The 26,104-nt window shown below is 43.1% G+C and overlaps 1 long non-coding RNA gene across 1 annotated transcript in view; it reads left to right on the top strand.

Annotated features, from left to right (window-relative positions):
• Nucleotides 1-1,411: 1,411 nt before the first annotated feature.
• The window catches only part of LOC126943996 (uncharacterized), a 30,255-nt gene continuing 5,562 nt past the window's right edge, over nucleotides 1,412-26,104 (top strand). The window contains exons 1-2 of the long non-coding RNA XR_007721925.1: nucleotides 1,412-2,105; nucleotides 2,917-2,995. This is a non-coding gene — a long non-coding RNA (uncharacterized LOC126943996). The remainder of the gene's footprint in view (nucleotides 2,106-2,916; nucleotides 2,996-26,104) is intronic.

Below are 26,104 nucleotides of genomic sequence, written 5' to 3'. Positions count from 1 at the left end.
ATCGTATTAAGAATTTCAAAACAGCAACAGCAGAGCAGTAAACCAAGTGTAAGACCTTCTAAGTACAGGACCTGTGCATTTGGGCTGGTCACACACCCACAAAGCCAGCTGGGGTTTGAGAATAACACACAGAGAGTCTGGATTCGATTTTTGCAATATGCACCATTTCCTTAGGAAAGTTCAAACTTTCCCCCTGAAGTTTCTAATCTGAGTCTGCTGAATGAATTGACAATACATTAACAGAAGAAAAGCCATGACAAATCTACTTAATCATAGCTTTATGTGACATGGGAGCCCTCAAAATGAAGACCCAAAGACCCAGGGTAAGAATAGATACCCAGGGTATATTTTTATGCTTAGGTTTGATGAAGCACGGATAGCCAGGTAGAAATAGGGTTGGACAAAGAACAGTCTGATCTAAGAGCAAGAGACTGGGGCAGAAATCCCAGCACGGCCTGTCCAAATTTTTCTTAGCTTCTCTATGTAACATTTCTTCCTCTCCAGTATAGGGCAGGACGTACAATCAAACAAGGCAGGTCAGAGAATTTCTTTATGGCCAGTTCTGAAAAGTGCTTGCAGAGGTACCTGGCATCAGGAAAACAGAGTGTCTTGGGAATCAGACTGGCTTGGGTTTGAATCCTGTCGAACCATGTACTAACCACCACAATTTCTCCGACACTTGCACTCACCATTTTGAACTTCAACTTCCCATCTATTAAACGGAGACATGGCAACCCACTCTCCGAATTACGGTTAATTCGAGGATTAAATGCAATAAAGCATAGAAAACAAACAAAAATCGAGGTCAAAGCCCGGTACGTAAGTGTTTCAAATCGCCCTTCTTTTTGGGCACAGATCTTGCAGAAAACACACTATATATTAAAAGTGAAGCTATTGTAATTGAAGACCAAGAGAGATTCGAAAACCTGACAAATGTTTTTCAAACTGTCCGTTCTTTTGACTCTAACGAGACTTCCCCCTTGAGTGGGAAGAGATGACCTTCTGAAAAGGCCCTCCGTCCGCGTCAGAATTTGGGGACTAAAGCATGCATTGGGGACTAAACTTGGTGACAAGTTGCAAAGGGAAAGGGGGAGGGCAGGCAGGGTAAGAAAGAAAAGTCAGCGCTGGGATGTGAAGGGTCCACTGGTTTGTTTTCCCGGCTGGGACAGCGAACGTCTCCGCTCCATGTTTCTGGAGCGGGGCCGGCCGCTTCGCGGCTCCCATTGGTCCGGCCGCAGCTGTTGCTAGGCGGATGGACCAATGACGCGCGAGGGGCGTCTGGGCTCCTCCTCTTCTAGGTCGCGGATGGAGCCCGGGACGCCGCGGCCTCCGCGCCTCTCCCTGCGGCTTTTTCTCTTCTTCTTCTTCTTCTTTTTTTTTTTTAAGGCGGGGCGGGGCCGGGGGCGCGGCGCCCCGGAGCTCGGGCCGGTGGAAGGTTCACGTGCTAGGCTCGACCTACCTGTCTGGCGCTCCCATCGCCCTCCAGCGTTGCGCAGCCTGGAGGGACAGGGCGGGACGAGCGGGGGGTTGTTTTTTTTCCTGGTGCGAATGTGTATTTTGTGTTTTAATAACTTTACCAACTCGGTGAACTCTCGCGAGAGCACCCGCTGACTCTCTTGCCTCTGCCCTCCCTCCCAGTCTCTAACCGGCCTCTGGGCCACCTCAGACAGGTGAGACCACAGCCCCTGAACACACACACACACACGCGGAGCCACCTCCAGTGCCTGAGCCCCCAGCCCTTACACACACCCATACACGCACTTACACACACACACGCGCTGAACCACTTCTAACACTTGAGCCCCCAGCCCTTAGAGAGACACACACACACACACACACACACACACACACACACACACACGTTTCACCACCTGCAACACTTAAGCCCCCAGCCCCTACACACATACACACACACACGCGCTGGGCCACTTCCAACACTTGAGCCCCTTGCCCCTACACACACACACACACACACACACACACACGCACACGCACACGCTGATGCGGGAGCATTTAGCAGTTTCCTTGCTGAAAAAGCAGGACCTCGGTTTAGAAAATGGAAATTGCCCAGGAGGAAAAGAGTACTGAGATATATGCAGCCCCAGGTACTTCGGATTAATAATACTATTGTTAATAATAATACTATCGTTTCCGAGGGCTTACTCTGTACCAGATACTGTGTTGAGTAGTTGCCACGCTTCATCCTATTCAGAGCTTGGTGTGCCCATGGGTGAACAGAGGCACTGAGCAGGGGAGGCAGAAGCAGGAATGGAACCTGTCTGTGTAGCTTTGGAGCTCTTGGTTCTACCCACTTACTGGTGTGGTTGCATGGCTGTACAATTGCCCGTGTGCTTATGGCTCCCATCTGGGGATAGGTCTCAGTAGAACCTATGCCGCTGGGGCTACGCCAGCCCCATACAGTCCTATGCATAACTACCAATTCTCAGAATAAGCATGTTTATCACCCTAGGCCCATCCGGCCCCATCACTGTATTTAACACTTGCATTTTAACCGGATCTTCCTCAAGAATCCAGGAATGAGTAGAAAAGATATGTGTTCTGTATCTTTGGGGAACATTTTATCTTCATCCTGCAACACACATCCACCTCAGCAGCCTCTCCTCAACTAATGTGGGAACTACAACTCACAGAGGAAAAGTAACTGGATCAAGGCCACTCTGATCGAAGCTGGTCACGTCCCACATCTGTGAGACAGTAGAGCCAGTTCTCTGCCCGGTGAAGCAAGCCTGTAAAAGCATTTCTTTAACAAGTGACTTCAGACTTCATGTAAACTCAACTGCATACTGGAAGTCACTGTGATTCTAATTTTATGAAGAATTATCAAGTGGAGCATATTTAACAAAGTGTGTGGGTTTTTTTTTTTCTTACACAGTTTTCTTTTTTCTTTTTTTCAAGGTGCCTTCTTCTAATTCATCTTGTATGGCTTCACCACTGTGGCTGTCAAGATGGCATGCAAAATTATCCCTCTTTCCAGGTGAGGACGCGGAGACAGACGTGGAGACACATGTAGCCCAGTCACATAACAACACAGTAGGCAGGCCCAGTCCTGGAGCACAGATTTCCCCTCCTTAGCTAGCTTCTCTGCCCTCCCTGAGTGCCTATGGCTTACAAGTTATCCATTTACAACAAAAGGTTGTTTATTCAGAATGTAGGGACTGGGAATGCAGAAGCCAAAAAAATAATAATAATAATTGAAGTGAGAAATGAAATCTCTTCTGTTTTTTTGTTTGGAAACTGCCTGGGAAGTGGCCTGCCAGGTAGGAGCAGGGTTGGCTGGTGAAGAAGCCCCTGCTGGCATGACTTTTTTCAGCTTAGCAGATGCCTGTGTGCCACCCTCACCCTTGCTCTGAGCCTGGCATTCAAGGGAAACGTGTCTGTACTCACTGTGCTGTTGTCTAACACGCTCAGCAGAAAGGCCCCAGCTAGCTTCCTTCTTTCCTTCGAAGCAGGAGAAGACCTTGGCGTGCCCACCTCCTACCCTAACAGACAGCACCTAAAAGATGGTTCCTTTGATAACTTAAAGGGGATGTTTTTGAACGTCAACACCAGACAGTATCGCCCAGCAAGTGAGAGGTTTTCGGCTCCACCCATCCCCAGAGACTCACTTGGTCTCAGAGAGATAGTACTGTCTCCTTTCCTTAAATCCCCCTAGCTTAAAAAGCCTAGCCAGAACCCTGCTTATAATCTTTCTCCGTAAAGTTTATCTTCTAACTTTTCTTTAAAACCTATGGAAAATAAAAATCGGGATTGGAGCAAAGCAGATTATTGTGTTTGCAGAGGCTGATATAATTGCTGGCTGTTTTCCCTAGGATCCCACTGTAACTCTTGAGGCAGCCCTGAATTGTAAAGGATGTTTGCAAAGCAGCTTTCTTCCCGAACACTGTCCTAAATCCCTCCTGTTGTAGCCCTCCACTCCCTCTGTTTGCCCGGCTTTGCCCGGTGCGGTGAGACGCCTATCCACACAATGGTTGGTCTCTCCTGCTTTCAGTGTTCTTTTCAGCCAACAGCCTCTCAAGCATTCTTTCTCCTTTCCACAAGTATTCCTGTGGAGTGTGTTCTGCCCCTCTGCTAGGCACTGGGATAGAGGGAGCCAACACAGACGGGGCTTACAGTCAAGTGGGAGAAATAGTATTACCCAAACCTTCACAAATCCAAACTTAACACTACCACAAGGATGTATGTTCATGACACAGTGACAACGTGTGCTAACGGGACTTAAACCCAATTAGAGCGATCAAGACAGGCTTCATAGAGGAACAGACCTGTGAGGTCTCATAGATAGACAGAGGGTAGAGGTTAGAGACGAGAGTGGATAGAAGTAGAGCTAGCACAGCCAAATGCCCTCTGCTGGGCTTGGCATCTGCCTTGAGCACAGTTAACAGAGCCTGTTCAGGCCAATCCACTTTCCATGGATGGGAAATTGCTTTTTACAGAGACTGGTAAAAATTAGCTTCTCTAAGAACACTGGTCTTTCCCTTGAGACAAGAAATTGGGACCATATGTTTAGGCCTGGTCTTACTAGGTGGGTGTACAACTCACCAAAAGGATAAAATCAACACATTTTTCACTGCTTCCATAATCAGGGAGTGGGAACGTTGGAGTCCTACTGATTTTTGCCTTGGCTCAGGGTAGCTTATATTATTGAGAAATGCTAAACTTTCAGTGCCCCTGTATTGAAAGAGTTCAGATTCAAATTTAACTGAGATTTATTAAGTGCTGACTAGGAACCTGGTATTTCCTAAGTATTACTCCTTGGAAGCCTTACAACAATTCTGGAAGATAGGATTTTTCAACCCCTTTTCACAGATGAGAAAACCAAGGACTAGAAAATCCCCTGGATCCTCATCCCAAGTATTTGTCATGGATGCATGAGGATAAAGTCTTCTTTGACAGCTCACCAAATGAATGTTTTGTGTCACAGGCTCACAAAATGTCAGGTTCAGGCAGCATTTCATACAAACATTTTTTTTTCAATTATTTGCCAGTGTTTGATCTTTAACATCCTTGACATGTCCAGCCTGAAGTTGAATCTCTCTTCTCTTAGGAAATTCACTGATGAAGCCAGTTTGACTTTCAGATCTGATTTTTCAAACAAGCTTTTAGCCTTCAGACTTCCAATTGACTTAAACAGGAAACATAACCGTTTTAGGAATGATGTGGATATAATGTTTAAGCAAAGGTAATGGGCATAAACAGAATCAGGTGTACTAACAGCAAAGCTCATTACTTGGTGATTATGCCAATTCTGCAAATAAAGGAAGAACTTAGAGTAGCTTCATAAACACCATAATCTAAGTGTTTAAGAACCCCTGAGGGCTAGGCTCATCTCCTCTTGACCCTACAATCTCTCCTGCATTCTTGGGATTCTAAATGGCAATATTAAGTCATTGAATTGACCGTTCTTCTCAATGGCCTAACAATGGAAATCCTTCTAGGCCTAATACCATCAAATTGCTGCTCTGAGGTTTACCTATCCACACTCCTATGCCGGGGTTGCAGCAGAAAGGGCCGTGAAGTTGACATATTTGGAGCCAATGATGAGCCAAACCTAGAGTCAGTTTCCTAACTCCACAGGCAACCTATGTTCTGCTTCATGTTGCTTCTCCAGTTGGGTGCTCCCTCGATAGACACCAACTGGCTCGCACCTGTCTTAAGTATCAGTCACAGCAGTCCCTTCCACCACTACCAAATAGATCCTCTTTTAATTCATCCATCCATCCAACAAATATTTACTGCGCTCCGACTATGTGCAACAGTGAGGGGGTGAAGTGAAAAAGCGGCCCTGTCTCCACTTTTACGATATGCGCAGTTTCGTGGAGGAAAGAAGATGATATTTAAAGGGCCAGTAATGAAATGCCAAAGTCCAGTGATTACGCATAATCACATTTTCCCTTCAAAAATTTGTCTTTGGTTCCTGAGAATGGAATGGAAGGCAGAGAAGCAGACTTTACTCTCAGTCCTTTGCTAACAACGTTGACATTTTATGACCTTTATTAATTTTTTTCAAGTAGCTATCAGGCTGTGAGATTATGGTGTCTGTTGGCTTGTTTACCAGTTGATGATCTTCCTTTACTCCGTTAGAACGAAATTTCCATGAAACGAGGAACTTTCTCTAGCTTACTCACCTCCGAACCTCCAGGCTCTATCAGAATTCCTGGAACCCAGTGAGAACATCATCAGATTTTTTGAGCTAACACATGACTTTCTCCTTAAACCTGATTGAGGCAGGAGTGCTAGAAGCAGCTCAACATCCAGGTGACCAGGAGTTTCAGCAGGCAGCTTTCCCGACCCGCATCTCTCTGGAGTGTCCTGCTGCCGTTTTGTGCTACCGTCATTACAAGAGCTCTAGTTTACTCTTTAGCAGTTCCTTGGGGATTTGGAGAGAAGGCTATTTTTGTTTTAATAATTTAATTACTGGTTAACTATTACATCGAAGTTCAGAGGTAACTTCTTGAGTTTGCAACTGAAAACCATTTTTTCTACTTTCTCTCCCTCACCATCTACCCATCTCTTCCCAGAAATAGTTGCCTAACATAAAACCCATGTACTTGGCAGTTGGTCATGGAAGCATGTGAACCTTATCCCACCCTAATCAAGGAAGGGAGAAATGGAAAACTTGATCCCCAGGTGGCTTCATAGGAACCAAAAAAAAAAAAAAAAATAGAGGAGATGTTTGCATTGTCCAGTGCTGATAACATTTTCCTTTTTTAAAACAATCATTATGTTTGTGCTTGCGGCATGCTTTGTAATCACTTCTGATCGCCGTTCTCTACATCAGCACAGCATTTTATCCATTTTGAGGAAACTGCAGTTGAGGTCAAGAGTGGATGAGGGCCTTCTCCTTGAGATAGAACAAACAGCTCCAACCCTGGAACAGATCCACATCCACAAAAGTCTCTGCTGTCCCTGCTACCATTTCCTCCAAGGGTTAAATCTCCCACATGATTAAGTGCAAAGGGGAACATCCACTTTCTGAGTAGGATTTGTGCACTAAGAAAGAAGCAGCATCTCCAGGAGGTCGTTATGAGGGCTGGAAGCGGGGGCTATGCTCAGAGCCCAGCACCCACCCCGTCTCTATAGTGTGGCACTGGCAATTAGGGATGTTGTCTGTCATCCCCAAATCCCAGACTAGGAGAAGGGCAGTTGGATGTCACTGGAGGAGACAGAAGATGGATAGTCCTGGGAGGTTCCTCTGTCCTATCGATGCAGACACACCCGTCTCTCTGTCTCATTGCTTACATCACCTTCAATTTGACCAGATGGACATCATGGGAGGATTTTCGTCTGGATCAGGATTCTTAAAACACTAGCAGAAAGAGCTGGCTCTTGGGAGAAATGAGGATGGGGCCATTAGAAGTTGGGAGCTGGGGTCATTAGGAAACAGCCAGGCTGTGTGGAGGCACAGGGGAATTTCTGCTCAATAATGGGAAATGTGAACACAGGTTAGTGCTGTGATTACAGCATCCTGGAGGGGGGCTCTGAGAGGCCAGGAATAGATTATGACTCACTCAAGCAAAACACAGGGGAAGGGACGACGGTTGCCCCTCCAGTCTCTAGGAAAGGCACCCCTGTGGGAAGAGATATTCCACTCCAGGGTGTGGATGGGAAGGGTCATTGGGAGCATCACTCTGGGAAGTGGCATGTAGGTATTCTTGGACCTGGGAGAACTAGACCAGATTGGATCAGTTCAATGAAAGCCCAGAACAGAACTCTTTGGAGAGCTTATAAAAGGATCTGCTGGCCCTGGAGTGGCAAGATCACTGAATTGCAGAGTTTTCACCCTGTTTCTAGGGGACAACTGGGCAAATAACATCAAGAACCTGGGGGAACAAACTCAAAAACACAGATTTATTCCAAGAAAATGTTTAGATATACACATAAAGATTTATACGTAAGAAAGTACATCCGTGGGATATTTATGTGGGTGAAAAAATGAGAAATAATCTAAATGTCCAATAACAGAGGAAATGACTTAATCAATTTCAGTGCCTTCCTACAATGGTACTTAGCAAACCTTTAAATATAAAATCATGTTTTCAAAGCAATCTTAATGACATGGGAGAATGATTATGACATGCTAGGTAAAAAAATGCAGCTTACCTTATGAAAGCGAATTGGATGTAATCCCAATTTAATATAGAGGAAAAAAACCCAAAAGGAAATAGACCAAACTGTTAACATTGGTTATCTGTATGTAGTAGAACTAGGAGTAATATTTTTAAAAGGTGTTCAATGTTTTCCAGAGTATCTACATATTAATATGGATTGATATATATGCGTGTATAACTTATATATATATATGTAACATACACATTAGTTTTTCTCCCCTCCTTATCTTTCTTGCCCTGCTTATTCCTCTCTACACCAATGTTTACTACTTGACATACTATGTATTTAGTGGTTTATTTGCTATGTTTCACTGTTTGCCCTTTTTGTCATCATAAAAGTTAAATATTCTTAAAATATTTTAAAAGAATAATTATAATTGCAGAAAGGGTAAGCTTTCCCCATTTTTATAATCATGACAAAGTCAAGACCAGGATACAGGATATATTAAGCTTATCCTTTGTCATGGGGGCTAGTCAATGACAGCCATCAGTTTCAGTCCCAAATGGGGAAGTAGAGGAAGAGGCTACCCCAGCAGTAGAAAGATAGCATGGATGATCCCAGAGTAGAGGCTCTGAACCCGGGGATTCCACTTGGAAAAAGATTAAGTCCTTAGGATATAAATTCCCAGTGTAAGAGCAGTAGGTACCAAGGGCGGACTGCGGCAATGTGAATTTAATCAATTCATCCATAATGTCCAAGTTCTCCCCTGAATTACAGTTGCTCCAATCACAATCGACCCGTGACATGTTTTGCTTGAAGACAGGAGTTTAGATGTTGCATGGTATACTGAAAAGGGTCAAATATGTATGTTGATTTAGAATCCTGATTTCAGTACTTCTTAGCCACGTGACCTCATTGAAGGTATTTATTGTCCTAATCCTTAGTTCCCTCACCTGCAAAGTAACACTAATCTCCCTAAGTTATTTTAAGTATGAAATGAGATTATAGATAAAAGTTCTTGCATAGGGCTGGGTATAGGGTCTGCCCCAAATTCACCCTGGCCACGGTTCTGGAAGTCTAGTTTTCTTTTCTTTTTTTTTTTTTTTTTTTTTTTGAGACGGGGTCTCGCTCTGTCACCCAGGCTGGAGTGCAGTGGCTGGATCTCACCTCACTGCAAGCTCCGCCTCCCGGGTTTACGCCATTCTCCTGCCTCAGCCTCCCGAGTAGCTGGGACTACAGGCGCCTGCCACCTCGCCCGGCTAGTTTTTTTTTGTATTTTTTTTTTTTTTAGTAGAGACGGAGTTTCACCACTTTAGCCAGGATGGTCTCGATCTCCTGACCTCGTGATCTGCCCGTCTCGGCCTCCCAAAGTGCTGGGATTACAGGCTTGAGCCACCGCACCCGGCCCTGGAAGTCTAGTTTTCTAAGAACAAACCCAATCAGTAATAGTTTCATACAACAAATATCAGTCTCCACATTGGCTTAATCGTGATTTAATGATTCTATAATCTCATTGCAGATTGTAATCAGGACATAAAGGGGTCTTTGAGTAGGGAATTCCTCTATTTCAGTGTGCTGTGCAGACCACCAACATCCCAACTCCCAGCAGGGCTTGTTAAAATAGGGCACAGGTTAACAATGAGGAGTTCCTGGCCTCACTGGACATCTGAGTCACATGGTCTAGGGGTGAAACCAGAAAATCTACACTTTTAGAGGGTCACCAGGTCATTCTTATGCACAGTAGAATTTGAGATCCACTGCAGTTAATGTTTCCAAGAATCAGTAGAGGTGCATATGACCTTTTTTAGGTCAAGGCACAAACTTTGCATCCTTTCTCCTCTTCCAACCCATAATTCTTTTTGTTAGGGTGATGTCTAAGAGAGTGGCCTTGCAGAAAGAATATAGTCATTTTCCATGTAGTGTTTGCGATCTTTCCGAAGAGTCCTGTTCAGTGGCAAAACTGTGACATGCTGAGCCTGGCCTTGCAGGGCTGTGGTTAGCCGTACAGTAGTCCTGAAAGTCCAGTGTTCAACATGGATTCGTACAGTCTGTGCTTTGGTTTTAAGATTTGTACAAATGATCTCACTGAAATCAGAATCAAAGAAAGAAAGATTTATCCTCATTTTCATACCTCCCCACAAATTAATCTTTTTCCCTGTTTCACCATATTTCTTCCTTCCAGGCCTTGAATACTTAAGTTTTACAAATTCATAATCATTACACTGATAGGCTTCTGAGATACGAGTCTTTTAATTTCATGATCAATATCCTTTCCAGTTTCCTTTTTCTGGTGTTCCTACCACACTATAGAATTTCCTTGTAATAATTAATTCTTAACCTTTAAGAGACTTTGCAGTTCTCACAGCATTTTCATGCCCATTATCTTATTAACAGAATAATTTATTTAGATAGCTGTGTTCCTTCTCATGAAGAGTATCTCAGCAGAGACTCACCCAGCAAAGTGCTTAGAAGCATGAGCTCTGGAACCACAGACCCAAGTTTAATTCCTGCCATTTAATAACTGAGTGAATTCAGACAAGTAATGTAGCCTCCCAGAACCTGTATCTCTTGTCTCTACCATGTAGGTAGATAATCACAGTACCCACCCATAGTGTAGCTGTAAGGATAAAACGAGATAATCACTTGTAAAATGCTTAGCATGATGCCCAGCATAGAGTAAGGGTTCCATTAATGTCAATTATTATTGTCATTATCATTGTTACTAAAAATCGTAGATAAAGGCTTTTAATGACTGTAGGAAGTAAGAGGAAACTAACTTCATTTGACCGGATCTGACCCCCAAATCTAGCTTACACCAATCCAGTTTTCAGCCCAGAGTTCAGGAAAGAGAGGACAACATTTTAGGCAATGCCCATCACTGATTGTTTGTCCAATGGAGAGATTATGATTCCATATTGTAGAAGTAACAGCTTCACCTGGGACAGAGAGATAACTTTTGAGTTTTTACACCAGACTTGGATATAGCTGGTTAAAATTAAATCCAGATTTTTCATAGCTTAGAAATGTTTGAAACCTACTTTTCATAGTTTTCACATGGTTCTTTTTAGACTGGGTATGAGAATGAGGACAGGGGGTTCCTACTGCCAAGTTTCTCATGGGGAAGCATGTTCTTGCAGGCCCCAGCAAACTTGCTTGGTTCCAGGAGTTCAGGCCCAGGTAAGCTTTGGACAAACACCTGAGGCTCTGGGAGGCTTAATTGAGATGAGCCTGAACTTAAATGTTTTATGAGGTACGCCCATTGCTAATTTTCTTGGCCAAGTTTGAGTCTGTCTCACTCCTGCTAGCACCTGAGAAACTCAAGTCTTCACCATGGAGCCTTGATTGATTTCACCTTACTGTTTCTTTGGGCACAGTAGACCGTGTGTGTGTGTGTCCCGGTCACCCAGCGCAATCACACTGAGACCTGCAGCCTCCTATCCTTTCAACCTAGGAGTCATTACTGCCTTTGTGCAACTTGTCTGGAAGTTCCAGAAAAGCCAGGCCTCGTATCTTCTTTAGCCAAGTCCTCAAGGACAAGACCAAATTCTCTTTCAAATATAACAAGTCTGGTGAACAAGGGAACATGAAATCCAAGCATCTTAACCAAGCTTCCATGTGACTTGGGAGCAAAATAGCCTGTTTTATGAAAGAAGAAAAAATACCCCAGCTGGATAAAGCCCATGGGGTGATCTAAGAGAGAAGCCAATTACTCTGCTGAGATTTGCCATCTCTTTTTGGTTTCAACAAGCTTCTCCCCACCAAAGTTCAGGATCATCTGGAAAACTTTTTCTCAGCTACCTCCAACCTTCAGACTGTATATCCCCCAGTTTATTTTTGTTGTTGTTGTTTATATCAAGAATCGCTCATACATATGCCAACAATATTATTAGAAAACTCACACCCAGAAGGCTTGAGTGAAACAATACCTATAGGTCCATGCAATTTTCAGAATATTTTTCAGGCCACCAAGAAACAAACTGAAGAGGTACCAGCCGGTTAGATAATAGCACACTGACGTTTCACTCCTACATGTGTATTGCTGTTTGGAATGTTCTAGATGTTCTAGATCAGTTATGTTCCAGCCAGAAAGAAAAATCAAAGCTTAAGAGCTCAATGGCAAACATTCAGTATGGGAAACCATATCATAAGGTACAAAGACATTAAAGGGTATGAGGAAGCAACCCACAGGTTTGCAGCAACTAGATTCTTCTAGGGCTGGAGAGACAAAAGGATGTGGCTTTCTCAAAACTCAAAAGCCGGAGCTGTGTGGCAGCAGCATGGATGACAGAGGCTTTCTGGGTGGAGCTGGAATTCTGGAGGAGAGACAAGCATTTGCTGGAGATGCTGATCAGAGCATAACAAGAAAAGGAAAAATATCCTGGCTACTCTCTTTCTCTCGCCTTCCCACTCTAACCATTGGTTCCCATTGGCTAAAGCCAATCAGGAGCCCGTTCCTAAAGGAATGGGGGAAATATAGTTTTCAGGATTCAGTATTCCCAAGAAATAGGTCTAAAAATAGTCAGTATACAGCCAGCACACGTATGTGACCAATGCCATTATATGTAAATTTTATACTTGTTACCTAAAAGCAAAGTTACCTAAGAGCAAAGTATATTTCTTTTTTTTTTTTGAGATGGAGTCTCACTCTGTGGCCCAGGCTGGAGTGCAATGGCATGATCTTGGCTCACTGCAACCTCCACCTCCTGAGTTAAAGCAATTCTCCTGCCTCAGCCCCCTGAGTGGCTGAGATTACAGGAGCCCGCTACCACGCCTGGCTAATTTTTGTATTTTTAGTAGAGACATGATTTCACTATCTTGGCCAGGCTGGTCTTGAACTCCTGACCTCGTGGTCCACCCGTCTTGGCCTCCCAGAGTGCTGGGACTACAGGCGTGAGCCACCGTGCCCAGCCAAGCAGAGTACATTTTCAAGTGCATTAGCGTGTGTTGTCTCTATATTACTATCTTCACATGTTGTGGTAGATACTTTATTCTCATATTGTCAATACCTAGTGCATACAGTAAAGTCTCCATCAATGTTTCTGAAGAAAGAACACCAAGTCTATGAAGAGCACATTTTTAACTCGAAGGAGAGACAGCGGGAACGTAGGTGGTGAGTGGATTCCTGGGCTGACAGAAGGATTCCATGAGATGCTAGATTTGTATATGCCTCATAAGTGTAAGGCCCAGACAAACACACACTGTCAGTTCTCTTTGCACTGTGTGAGCCAGTAAAACAATCCAACATCTTCTTTTTTTCAGGGTGATGTTGACACATGTCAAATACATTAACATTCCTATTGAAATGACTCATTTATAGGGAACAGTCAGCTCAGAAAGATAGGAGGGGAAGAGTGAGAAAAGCATTTTACAATTGTTCAAGATTTTATGAGCAGTACGTCTTTTGTTTTTTGTTTGAAAGACGGCAATCATGGTATTACTGTTATCATATCATTATTTTACATCATCACGATGGTTGTTGCTGTAATTTGTATATTGCATTAACTGCAGCAACTTAGAAGTCCAAATGAGGTCACCGAGCTAGAGATGGGATGTGAATGACAACACCTCACCTGCTCGGCTGCTGTAGCTCCCCACGCTTGCCAGTTTCTCTCTCTTCCTTAGTGTGTCGAGAGTGGCGGTGCCCTAAACCTTCTGTGGCATCTGTGTGGCTCCTGCCCTGTCCTCCTTTCTCTTGCACTCTGCTGAGACCTCTGCTCACCCTCCTCAGGTGGGTGCTTATCCCACGAGGCTGAACTCGGGGGTCAGGTTTGGGGAGTTGCCCTCCCTTCCCTCCCTTCCCTTCAAAGCCTCCTCTACATAAAGTTAGAACTTTGTTGTTGATGTTGCTTGGTTGAGTTGGTTTTTGTTTTTTTTTTTAAGGAATATTTGACTGTATCTGGGGCTGTAAATGAAAGGAAACAAGAATCTATCAATTTTTGCAACTAACGGTGAGTCTGTTTAGAACACCCCCACCCTAGGCCTAGACCCCCACTTCCTCATGAGGTCTTCACAGAGCTGCCTCACTGTGTGCATTCTAAACTTCTCCATGCAGGGAGAGCAGCTTCTCTCTCTAGGCAATAATCTCAAGCGTATCTTAGTCCCAGAGTCCATGCTTACTCACCATGGGATGCAGAGGGCAGAAACTGTGCTTCCTGCATCATGTTTAAGACCGCTTTCTATCTCTGTCCTAGTATTGACCTCAATCCTGAATGATAGACAATGAGGAATTCCATTGTCTTCAAGAAAACACATCTCCTTCCCCATCGCCCACACCCACCACCCACACATACACACATAACGCTAAATAGGTGATCAGAATGTAGTTGTGTGACATCCAGGCAGTTCTCCAAGCTGAGCCACTAAATGTTCAAGAACTCTGCCCATAGATTATCAACACAATGGTTTAGGGTGGTCTTCACCCAGGATGGTCTACTTTCTGTTTTTCACCATGCCTTTTCAAGATGACAGGAGTATTCACCAGCCATCTTCTGATTATACATTATAACAGAAACACACTAATACCACCAAGGACCATCCCAGGTACACAGGCACAAGGCAAATGGAATCTCAGTGGGGAAAAAAAAAAAAAGCGCCACTTCTGTTCCACCACAAAATATTGACAATGAAAACAGAGCTATGGCTCAGTCAAACATTCCATTTTAAGTTACCAAACTTCTTCTAAAAATGTGTATTCGGTTTCATGGCTCCTTATAGGTTTTCCCCAAGGACCCTGGACAATGCTGGTTTTTTCTATGTGCACCACCAAAGGGCCCATCCAGGTAATTTTTCTCAGACAAGAAAATAGAGTACTATGTTTCCAAAGGGGTAGTTTTTAGCAGAAAACTGCTTGCAGATCTGAAATGATAGAGCTTCCAGCTTTGACAAGACCTAGGCAAGGACTTGAAAGGCAGTTTTAGTCCTGACACATATATACCACTATTGCTCAAGTCTGGTGGCTTCAACAAGTGGTTACCCTGCTCGGTAGTGACCCACTGTGGCCATTGGCCCTGTCTTCACTTGATTTACCCATCCCATGGTTCCCCACCTCCCCCTCATATGTACATTGCAAGGCCTCTGCACGTGTGATCTAACTTAGACCAGCAGCCTTCCCTGTGTTGGTCCAGATAAACATACCCCAGGAAAGTGCTCCATCAACTTGCCTGTGTGAGAAGTCCAACTGCAAATTAACCTCTCAAGCCTGGAACATTCTCTCTTGTGACATTTGATATGGCTTTCCTGCTTGAATGCTTTGGGCTTTTTGATGTTATTGGTGATGATTTTCTATATATAGCACTTCAATATCTGTGCCATCTCTCCCACCAAGAAATCACAGGATCTTCCCTTGAACTTCAGTTTCAGCTACTTGGAGAATAATTGTCTGCTTCTTAGAAACCTCTGTAACCCCTACACTGAAATCTATGTGTGCCATAAAGCTTACAGTGGAAAGAAACCCATTGCAAAGAAATCCTGAAAATTTTGTGATATTGTTTGACTGTCTTTACATGATGCAACAATAGACAGGGTTTTTAAAAAATGGATTTGTGGTAGAAAGCAAAAGGAGAGGGTGTTTTTGGAAACTGTGACTCTCCTTGAGAAACTCTTCTTCCATGCAGCCAACTCTGTTTTACTACCGTCTTGTTTCCATGGGATTGCAGCGTAGGTTTCCCTGATTTCAAAGCCTCATCTCTTTTTACATTACCACACTGCCTGCCATTTAGTTGAGCAGTTGTTTGACAGCCATGTCTTAGTTCTGTGATGCATCACTCAAAGCAAAGTTTTGAATTCTACAGTCAGTTTACCCAGAAAAACAGCCAGGAACAAACAGCCTCAAAGTAACATTCCTTCCTTCCTTCCTTTCCTTCCTTCCTTCCTTCCTTCCTTCTTTCCTTCCTTCCTTCCTTCCTTCCTTCCTTCTTTCCTTCCTTCCTTCCTCCCTCCCTTCCTCCTTCCCTTCCTGCCTTCCTGCCTTCATTTCTTTTTTCCTTTCTTCCTTATTTTCCTACTCTCTTCTTCCCTTTCTTCCATCTTTCTTTTATCCTTTTTTTCTTTATCAGTGTTGGTAATTTACCTGGGTATCTTTTAACTCCTATCAAAACTTAATTTGCTATCATCTTTTACCTAAGCACATGAAAATTAATCTTCTCACAGAAGTGGAGACATCTGTGATTCATTTCCTGCGCTTCTCCAGCTGCTGTCAAATTGCTTTCACTTCATCTGTATCCCTACCAGCCTGAGCCTGGTCTAGGAGAAACCTTCTAAATGGCCTCCACAAACCTTTTCTCTCCTTTTTCCTAGGAACCCAAAATATCAAAGGCCTTTCTAGGGAGAATGGCCATTTTCCCCAGTGTATGCCTGTTGTCCTTCAATGATTATTTCAAACATGCGCTGTAACTCTCAAAAGTGTCCTGATTTTCTGACAAATTATGCAGCCACTCAATTCCTAAGAGATCTTTCAACTTGGCTTAGACCCCAATTTCATGGCTTGGGGTAAGCAAGCTGAAGCCCTCCCTGGGATTTCCCAGAAATCTGTGTGTTCCTGAGGTTCACTCCCACTTGCTTCTTTGTGCCTCCCTGAATTTTCTTTTTCTCTCCTACCAACCTGGATACAAAATTCAGCTTGCATTGCATGACTCAAAATCTCCACTAATGTAAATCTTATAAACCTTTTTGATATACTTTAAATTTTGAGAGCGTGCTGGGAATAGCCACATCGTGGTTTATAAGCCCCTCCCAATTGATCTTTCTGGTCCTCTCCCACCTCCTGGGCTTCAACCTCCCTATCTCTCCTCAGCTCAGGAGCAATAAACACATTCCTGTCTGCCCCCTACAGAGCCTTGCTGTTCATATCAAGCCCCTAGAGGCCTCAGCTCATATCCCAAGTACTTGCCAAGAAAGTTTTCTAAATAACTTGTTCTTCCTGAAAGAAAGCCTGGTGAATTCATTTTTCATCATGTAATTAAATCTAACTACCTTTAATACATTTGATTTCATTGTGCTTATCTTGGTTGTCACTGGCATGTGGACAAGAGTAAACTTTGGCAGAAAATATGGGAGAAAAGACGAAGTGATTAAGCTTAAAAGAAATAAAAAGCATGGGACGGGAAAAAGAAGAGGAGAGGGAAAAAGAAAGAGGGAGGAAAGGAAGGAGAAAGGATGGAGGGAGGGAGAGAAGGAGGGAAGGAGGGAAGGAAGGAGGAAGAGACCCTTGGTTCCGCAGTTAAAGTGTTATCCCCCTGAACAGTGATTTTAAAACTTTTCAGTGAGTTGGTGTTCCTGGGAATGTCTGCTGAAAGTTTAGATTTATAGAGTCTCACTCAAAGACCTCGACTTGGTAAGGCTGACAAAAACCATGCTTTGAAAACTTCTGGAACACACCTAAGCTTAAGGGAGATAGCAAGATTATATGAAACCAAACACAGCTAAATCGGAGAGGATCACAATTATGTTTTCTTTCACCAATTTATTTGAACTCTATGGGGATCATCCTGTCAGTCTTGGTACCTCCTTTTAGCCTTAGAATATGAAGTCATCCTGAGTGACAAAAGTATAGAACACAAGCATTAGAATATCAAGGTCCTTTTCAAACCTGACCTTAGTTTAAACAATATACATATTAGCCTTATCCAGTATCTTTGGAAACAGACACAAAGCCAGATCATCCAGGAGAGCATTGGCCAAATTACTGGGTTGTTTGCTGAGCTTCTTTGAAAGAGCTTGTCAGGGAAATATTAAATAGTACATGGAAAGTACCTAGTATTTTGCCTGAAATCAAGTATTATTATATTGGAAAGGACAATGATTTTTCTGATGGAGACACCGAATGACAAGCTTCTCAGCACATGATGTCCAATGTATTTAAACGATGTCCTGATTATGAGGAGTGTCCCTAGTCCAGGGGGGTGACCCTGACAAAGCTGACGTTAGCTGGTTTTGAAGGGGCCATCACAAAGGCTATATGTGACCCTTGCTCTACTTTTATTCCTTCTGCAGTTGTCATCCAAGCAATTGTCCCCTGCTCCTTCATGCCCATGCTATCCCTGGCTCCCTCCCTCCTTCATTGCAGAGCTGCAATGGGGCAGATGACACAGGTGATCAGAGCTCACCAGTCAAACACTAGGAACAGAAGACCATACCCATAAAACTCAAAGAGCTAACAACACATGGGCATTAGAATAGGACTGAGAAAAAAAAACTCACAGTAAAGAGGCTGTTTTAAATTAGTCCAGTGCACATTGTGCACGTCTTGGAAAACCTTCTTGAAATGGACACTTCCTGGTCTGCCATTTTGCTGTCTGATTCTCGCCATACCCCCAATTCCATGTATAGCTCATAAACTCTTTCTTGATTTTCCCCTCTTGGCTTTCTACTTGGAGCTGGCTTCTGTGCTACATTCTTCTGTATATCTGCCCATAAAGGGGGAAAATGTGTACCCCTCAGCCAGAGAACTGAATTCTCTTTTCAGGAAAATCCAAAGACCCCCAATAGCAATGTAGTAAGTCTTCTGTTGATGCGCTTTTGTCTCCACACCTCTCTGAAGGCTCCTACAGGTTGGTTAGCTTCATTCTCCAGGAAGTAGAGAGCCTTGTAAGACCTCCCCGGGGTCCTTCAGTAGATCCCCTCTCTCAGTTCTCACAAGTATGAGAGATCACTAACTCTCATCATTTTAAGATAATAAAGTCAGGTGTTGTTCTTCATGCAAAACAGAAGTTGGGGCCAACTAGTGACTTTGTGTGACATCAGATCTGGACAACAGTTCTATAAAGGACCCGTACAAAGGTCAGCTCTCCCTGTATTCACTCCTGGTCTCCTGGTACTAAAAACAAGTTTGAGCAGGATCTATTTCACAGGACCTTGCTCACTCAGAGGCCACTGGGCAGATGACTTCATCATCTTCCATGTAGATATTAAATTTCAAAATCCCTAAGCAATCATATGGGAATACTTATTTTGAGTCTCATAATTCATTGTACATACATTCATAATCACAAAGAGAAATAAAAAAAACACTTTTTGGTGTGAACTGAGCTTGGTATGTTTTGAGCACTATCTGATTCACAAGAGTTGCTTAAAATAGATGAATGCAAAATGATGTACCCTCCAGAGGGATTTTCATACTGGCTGGCTGCATAGCTGTTTAATAAATGTGACTTGCTTTAGCATTTTTGGGGTCAGATTGAGAGGGCTCAACATATACCTATCCTCATGACATGGGCCCTCCCCTTGACCAGGAGTGTGAAAAAATGTGCCCACAACCTCCATCTTAATGTTTAACTTGCCTTGGGATCCTTCCCTCAATACTGGGGATAGTCTAACGTGACATATCTGCAATTAAAGGGTGATGTCAGTTGACACCATGCCACAGAGACCAGTTAAACATTGTTCCTTAGAAAATAAGAGCAGGATTCAATCCTAAAAAACTTTGGTAGTAGTCCAGAGACTGAGTCATTTGGCGCACTCGGAGCGTCTCAGCTAGCTGGAACATGTCAAGAAGCACAGGCTCCCTTTACACCATGGAAGCAGGAAAGCAAGAAGTAGGAAAATGAAATTTCAAAATAACATACTGTTCTAGGTGTCTACTATTTCCCTCACAATTCAGGTCTAATCTTATTCATGGCTCTCAACCCCTGGTACTGCAATTCACCACCTCTGCTGAGTGGAAAAAGTGAAGAGCTGCACGTCTATATTCTTTCCATGTTCAACACAATGTTAGGTGCTTGCATTTTTTTTTCTCGTCTTTGCTTCTTGCAAAAGAGCTGGGAATTGAAAGATTAAATCGACTTTAATTTATGGGCACCTCCCATTTTGATGGGAATACTTGGAATGTTCTATATACTTGTAAAATAAATGACTTAATGGAAACTTAAAAGTGTACCCAAGTGACTCTGTGCTCATGTTTGCTGGATTGAAATTTCATGCAAAAATAAAGATATCTAGTGTGGAAGAGAGATACTATGGCTACCCCTCTAGGGGGAGAATGCAGTTAACTTTCAACAGGAGTTTTTTTATGGCTGATGTAGCAAATTACCAAAAACTTGGTGTCTTCAAACAACAGATTTATCATCTTACAGTTCTGGAGGTCAGAAGTTTGACGTGGGTCTCACTAAAATCAAAGTGTCAGCAGGACTGCTTTCCTTTGAAGGCTCTCGGGAGAACCCATTTCTTGCCTTTTTCAGCTTCTAGAGGCTACCTGGATTCCTGGGCTCATGGCCCCTTTCTCCATCTTCAAACCAGCAATGGTGGGTTGAGTCTTTCTCACATCACATCTCTCTGTGGTTCCTCTTCTGCCCTCTCCTCCACTTTTAAAAACCTTTGTCATTAGATTGGACCTGCCTGGATAATCCGGGGTAAACTTCCTATTTTAAATTGAGTTGATTAACAACCTTAATTTCATCTGCCTTAATTCTTTGCCAAGGAAAGTCACAGGTTCTGAAGATTAGGGCATGGACGTCTTGGGAAAAGGGCACCATTCTGCCTACGTGATTTCCAACTAATCCTATGATGTAAATCCTACCAAGTAAATTCCAAATGCAAAGGAGTTCTTTTCCATCTGTTTTTCTACAAAGGAAAAACAACTGAAATTGGCTTCACACGACAATTACATGAGTAAACTTCCAGTTATAAATTTATAGTAGAAAGAGAAAGGTGTTTTCTGATAATGCATTTCGGTTAAGAGCCAAAGAGTCTTAACTAAAAATTTGCTGAAAATACTGCTATAAACAATGACTATTAAAGTTAAATAGTCATCAAGTTAAGTAAAATTCAATTTAACTTAAATATTTATTAGGAGTGAAAGCCAACATAAATGTTGAAAACTCAAATCCTTATTTCTCAACTGTCTCCTCATTTTCCCACAACGTATTTCTGGCTGTTCGGAGGTAATTTCCTAGGTTTTATTAACCTGTAATAGAAGGAGTTTACAGCTGAATCCATGCCAGAGAAAAACTCATTTGCAACCCAGTGTCACAGCATCCAGGGCCAAAGGGATTGAAAGAAAAAAAAAAAAAAAAAAAAGCATGAACTCAGAAAACCTCGTTGCCTGGAAGCTGCAACAGGGTTAGAAAAAGAGGGTCACCCCAAGAAATGTAGGTAACCTGATCCATTAGCAACATGTCAGCTTTTCTTTGCTAAAAATTTCCAAATAAATACATTAGACATTTAAAAAAATTATTAAGTGACTAATCTATGCCTAGCGTGGTTTCAGCTACTGAGAATACAGTCATGCTGTGAACAAGGAATACCAGGTGTCTCCCTTTGTGGGGTTTATATTCTTGTAGAAGGTGTCAGACAACAGAAATGTAAATGCTGAAAATAATAAAACTATTTAATTGTGAGTTTTAACAGCTAGGTCTGTCTCTGTCTCTCTCTGTCTCTCTCACACACACACACACACACACACACACACACACACGCACACACACACATGCTACTAAACCCATGGCACAAATCGAATCATTAAGGAGAATTTCATACAGGACTATTTATAAAGGTGTGAGTAGGTTCACAGTGAACAAAGGAAGGATGGTGCAGTACCCCAGAGCTAGCAATTGCAGGGAGCTGTTACCAGACCCAGGCTTAAAGGAAAGGACCACCTGATTCAAACCCAACCTTCAGAAGCAGCATGTCCTTAATCCATGGCAGCCCAGCAGGAAGGGGACTGGGGACATCATTATTCTGATTCGTACTCCTGTTGCCTGACTGCCCTCCCTCAGCTAAATCCAGCTGGAAGCCTGAGATTCAGGGAACCCACTACTGCAGTCCATAAGGATCAGCCTCCCTGGGCACAGAAGAGGGTGGGGAAAGGTGGAGACTGTATAGCTAGATGAGCAAACCAAAAACTTCCAGCACGTACTGCTATGTGGAGATGCACTGGAGTAACAAATGAGATCTGGTTGGGTATGGAATGGTGCTCTGAGATTATTTAGGCAGAGTTCAAGAAAGATTTCTTTTAGAGGGTGACATTTGAGCTGTGGCCACAAAACAAGAAGAGGCCACTAAGGTACAACAGTATGGGCAAAAAGGACCAAGCGCAAGTGGAAAGGACCTAAGGGAGGAATGAACTTGGCGTGTTGGAAAGGGAAAAAAGTTCAGTAGGGGTGTAACCTAGCCAGGTAGGAAGCAAATTATAGATAAAGTCAAAGAGATAGGTGGCAGCTATGTCAAAAAAAAAAAAAAAAAGCCTTGTCTTAGGTTGGGTCTCGCTGGAAGAAAACCACAAGATGAAGTTTTGAATACAAATAGCTATTTGGGAGGGCACAGTAAGGAGAGTGAGAAGTGAGAGAGGGAGGGGAAAGATTCCAATTAAGGGTGTGTTATTGACTGGGCTACCATGTGGGGCTCAATCCCATGGGGGCTGTCCGTAGCACATCTCACCCTGCTTCCTCTGGAGAGGAGAAGTGGGCTTCTTACTCCTCCACCCATCTCAGGCTCCTTAAGGAGCCTGAGATTAAATTTATTTATACTTCCTGGCTCTTCTGAAGAAGGCACAATCCCCAGGTGAGGAGTGGCAGGTGTTTACAGTGAGATACTGCTGGGCAGGTGTGATCAGGAAGGGTAAGTGCTGGATGACAAGGGTCGGGCACCCTCAGAGTCTGCTAAATGTCTGAAAGTCATTTGGACTTTTTCTGAGTGTGATGGAAAGCCATCAGAGGTGATGAATTATTCACATTCGCTCTCTAACTTTGCTGAGTCATTAGAGTATAGGAGTATGAATGGGTTACTTTTATTATTATTGAGATATAACTCACATACCATAAAATGTATATTTAAAGTGCACAATTCAATCCTTTTTGGTATATTCACAGAATTATGTAACTATCATCACTATTTAATTGCAGTATATTTTCATCACCCCCAAAAGGAACCCCATACCATTAAGTCATTCTTAAATGGTCATATGGGGAAGATGGTTAATGGTGGTCTCAGTGTCCATAAAGGAAATATTGGGAGAGAGAAAAGAGTATTGGCTCCTGAGTCAAACACCTCCGGCTTTGATTACTGTACCTCTTTCTGGCCCTGTATGGCATGTTGCTTCCTTCCCTGACCTCAGTGTTCATATCTATAAAATGGAGGTAGTACTGTCTCAGTGTTACAATTTTTCTGACAATTGCAAGCACTCTTGTGAATAAGAGTGCCTGCCCCATAGTCAGCTCTGATGCATTTTAGATACTATAATCATCACATGTTATATACAAATGTGGGTTGGGGATGTTTGCTTCAGATAGGAAGGACAGTCCTACGAGAGTGTAAAGTCCTATGCTTGGGAAGAATGCAAGAGTTAGAAACAAAAGAGTAATAACAAGTTAGGAGGGAAGTTTTGGTGAGTTGAAGGGCTGGTTTGGGATGCTGTTTGGAGTGTTGTCTTCCAGTCAAGCAGCTGAAAGACAGACAGAGAGAGATGAAGAGAAATACGGAGATAGAGTGACAGCAGCAACCCCAGGCAATGTGGAACTTGCACACTCGAGACCAGAAATTGCTGGTGACCCATGGAAGATGACCTAGCTCTGTTACAGACAAGGCGAGCTCAGACAAAGCGCTCTGGCCAGGGTGATGGGGATATGGACTGATGTTAGGAAGAGGTATGTGGTCATTCAGGGAGCCAGGCTGGGGCAGGGCATGACCCAGGAGAGAGCTAAACTCAGTACCTAGGCTGTGTACCTATCATTTATAGGCCCGCATGTATCCCCTTCCATGAGTCTAAATACATGGCTTGACCAAGGGTGATGTTGCAAATGAACTGACACTGAAGAGGGGGAAGGATATAGAACAGTGTGACAAAAGGGGTGACATCTTCTCCCCAGTGCTTTAAAAGCAAACACAAAACTCTACCCCCAAGTCAAGGAGCAAATACTATCAGTTTTTCTCACGTGCTCTGAGAGTGTTGTAATTATATCAAGCTCCCATACCTCTGACTACCACAAATAATCAATGACACTTATTTATAGTCTGTACCAACTTTATCATGGCCTGCCCATGATTCCGGGAACTTGTACAATAAATGATCCATAGTTATGAAGGGTAGCCCCATTTAGCACATGGGAATACTAAGGACAGATGTCTAATAAGTTGTCCAAATTCTAAATAGAAATGGTATTTGAACCCTGGAAGTGTAACTCCACAGCCTGAAATCTTTGACACCAATGAAATATCAAGATGGGAGTATTTATGTAAGAAGTCACAACATAACAAGGTGGACAGTGCCAAATTACCCATTTTTATGGAGACACCAAGATGTTAGACTCTCATGCACTCACATTTTCCTCCTCCTCCTCCTCCTCCTCTTCCTCCTCCTCCTCCTCCTCTTCCTCCTCCTCCTCCTCCTCCTCTTCCTCCTCTTCTTCTTCTTCTTCTTCTTCTTCTTATTCTTCTTCTTCTTCTTCTTCCTCCTCCTCCTCCTCCTCCTCCTCCTCCTCCTCCTCCTCCTCCTCCTCCTTTTGGGTTAATTCCTTCAGTATCTTAAGTACATAATATAATTCAACAACAGAAATGGAACCTAGACCATTGGATGTGGGGAGTAATAAAGATACTGAAAACAACTATCCACCCCTCCATCAGGGCCTCACAGGCTCCTCCTGGTGCATTCTGGAGCCTACAAACCAAACTAGGAAACCATTCACTTCTCAAAGCTGAAGCTCACCCTTTAAGACCTCAAAGATGAGACACAAGAATAGAGATGTTGAGCAAACGTTCAACAGTCCTGCTTTGAATGTTCCGTATACCCTAGCTGGAAGCTTTACAACACTATACCAATTTTGAGGCAAGCGGAGACAGTGAACATGTACCCCTGAGGATCTGGGGACAACACCAACTGCCATAATTTTGGCAGTTTCATCACATAATCTGACAGTCCCTGTTTCAGCTTCCAATTCTTGCAGGTTTTGCATTCATCTTCATAATGTGGCTATAAAGTTATTGTTTAACAGTGATGGTGTGGCTGGGCATGGTGGCTCACACCTGTAATCCAAGCACTTTAGGAGGCCGGGGCAGGTGGGACACCTGAGGTTGGAAGTTCGAGACCAGCCTAACCAACATGGAGAAACCCTGTCTCTACTAAAAATACAAAATTAGGCAGGCATGGTGGCACATGCCTGTAATCCCAACTACTCGGGAGGCTGAAGCAGGAGAATTGCTTGAACCCGGGAGGTGGAGGTTGCAGTGAGCCAAGATCACACCACTGCACTCCAACCTGGGCGATAGAGCAAGATTCCATCTCAAACAAAACAAAACAAACAAACAAACAAAAAAACCAATGAAGGTGCTTTTTTTCAAATGGCCTGGGATTGGGTGATGGCTCCAACAATTTCAGGTTGAATAGATCTGAAATTTAATTTATCTGTGCCTCAGTTATTCCCTCTCTATTAAATCATAGAGATGGTAAAAGAATACCTTCCGTATAATGTTGTTGTGAGAAAATAGTTAATAAATACCTGAACCCCACTAAGATCAAGGTCTGATGTATAGTAAGCATTCAGTACATGTTGTCCTTTATATATTTACCCAAGAAATAGTAAATAAATGTTCATAAAGACTTAATACTGTCCTGGGTTTTGGAGAGACAGCAATTTAAAAAAAAAAAATTGAAACAGTTAAAGAAAAAGAGTTCCTGTCTTCCTGGAGCTTGCAGTCTAGTGGTAAGAGATTATAATAATCTCAGATCTCATGATCAATTTAACAGAATGATGGTGTTTTATATATTTACTAATAAAGCAGCCAGCCTCTACCCTCTAACTTCTTGATCTTCTTTGAAGATTGATAATTTAGGATGCACACATTTTATTTTCTGCAGTCCCATACTTGCTTGCTGTCTGCCTCTGTTTAAGGAGCCAGGGGTGCTAGGGGACTTCAATGCAGAAGATAATATCTACTAAGTGCCTCAAGAGCAGGATCACGGGGCCTAGAATCAGACTGCGGTCTTCAAGTCCTCACTCTGCACTTACTAGCTATGGGACCTCAAGCAAGAATCTTGACCTCTCAGTTACCTCATTTGTAAAATGGAAACAAGAATAATGCTAATAGTAATACCTATTATATACCCCAA

Source organism: Macaca thibetana, chromosome 20 (assembly GCF_024542745.1).
Source record: "Macaca thibetana thibetana isolate TM-01 chromosome 20, ASM2454274v1, whole genome shotgun sequence".
NCBI classification, from domain to species: Eukaryota; Metazoa; Chordata; class Mammalia; order Primates; family Cercopithecidae; genus Macaca; species Macaca thibetana.
Note: the sequence above shows the minus strand (reverse complement) of the source record. Positions and strands in the feature narration are given on the sequence as shown.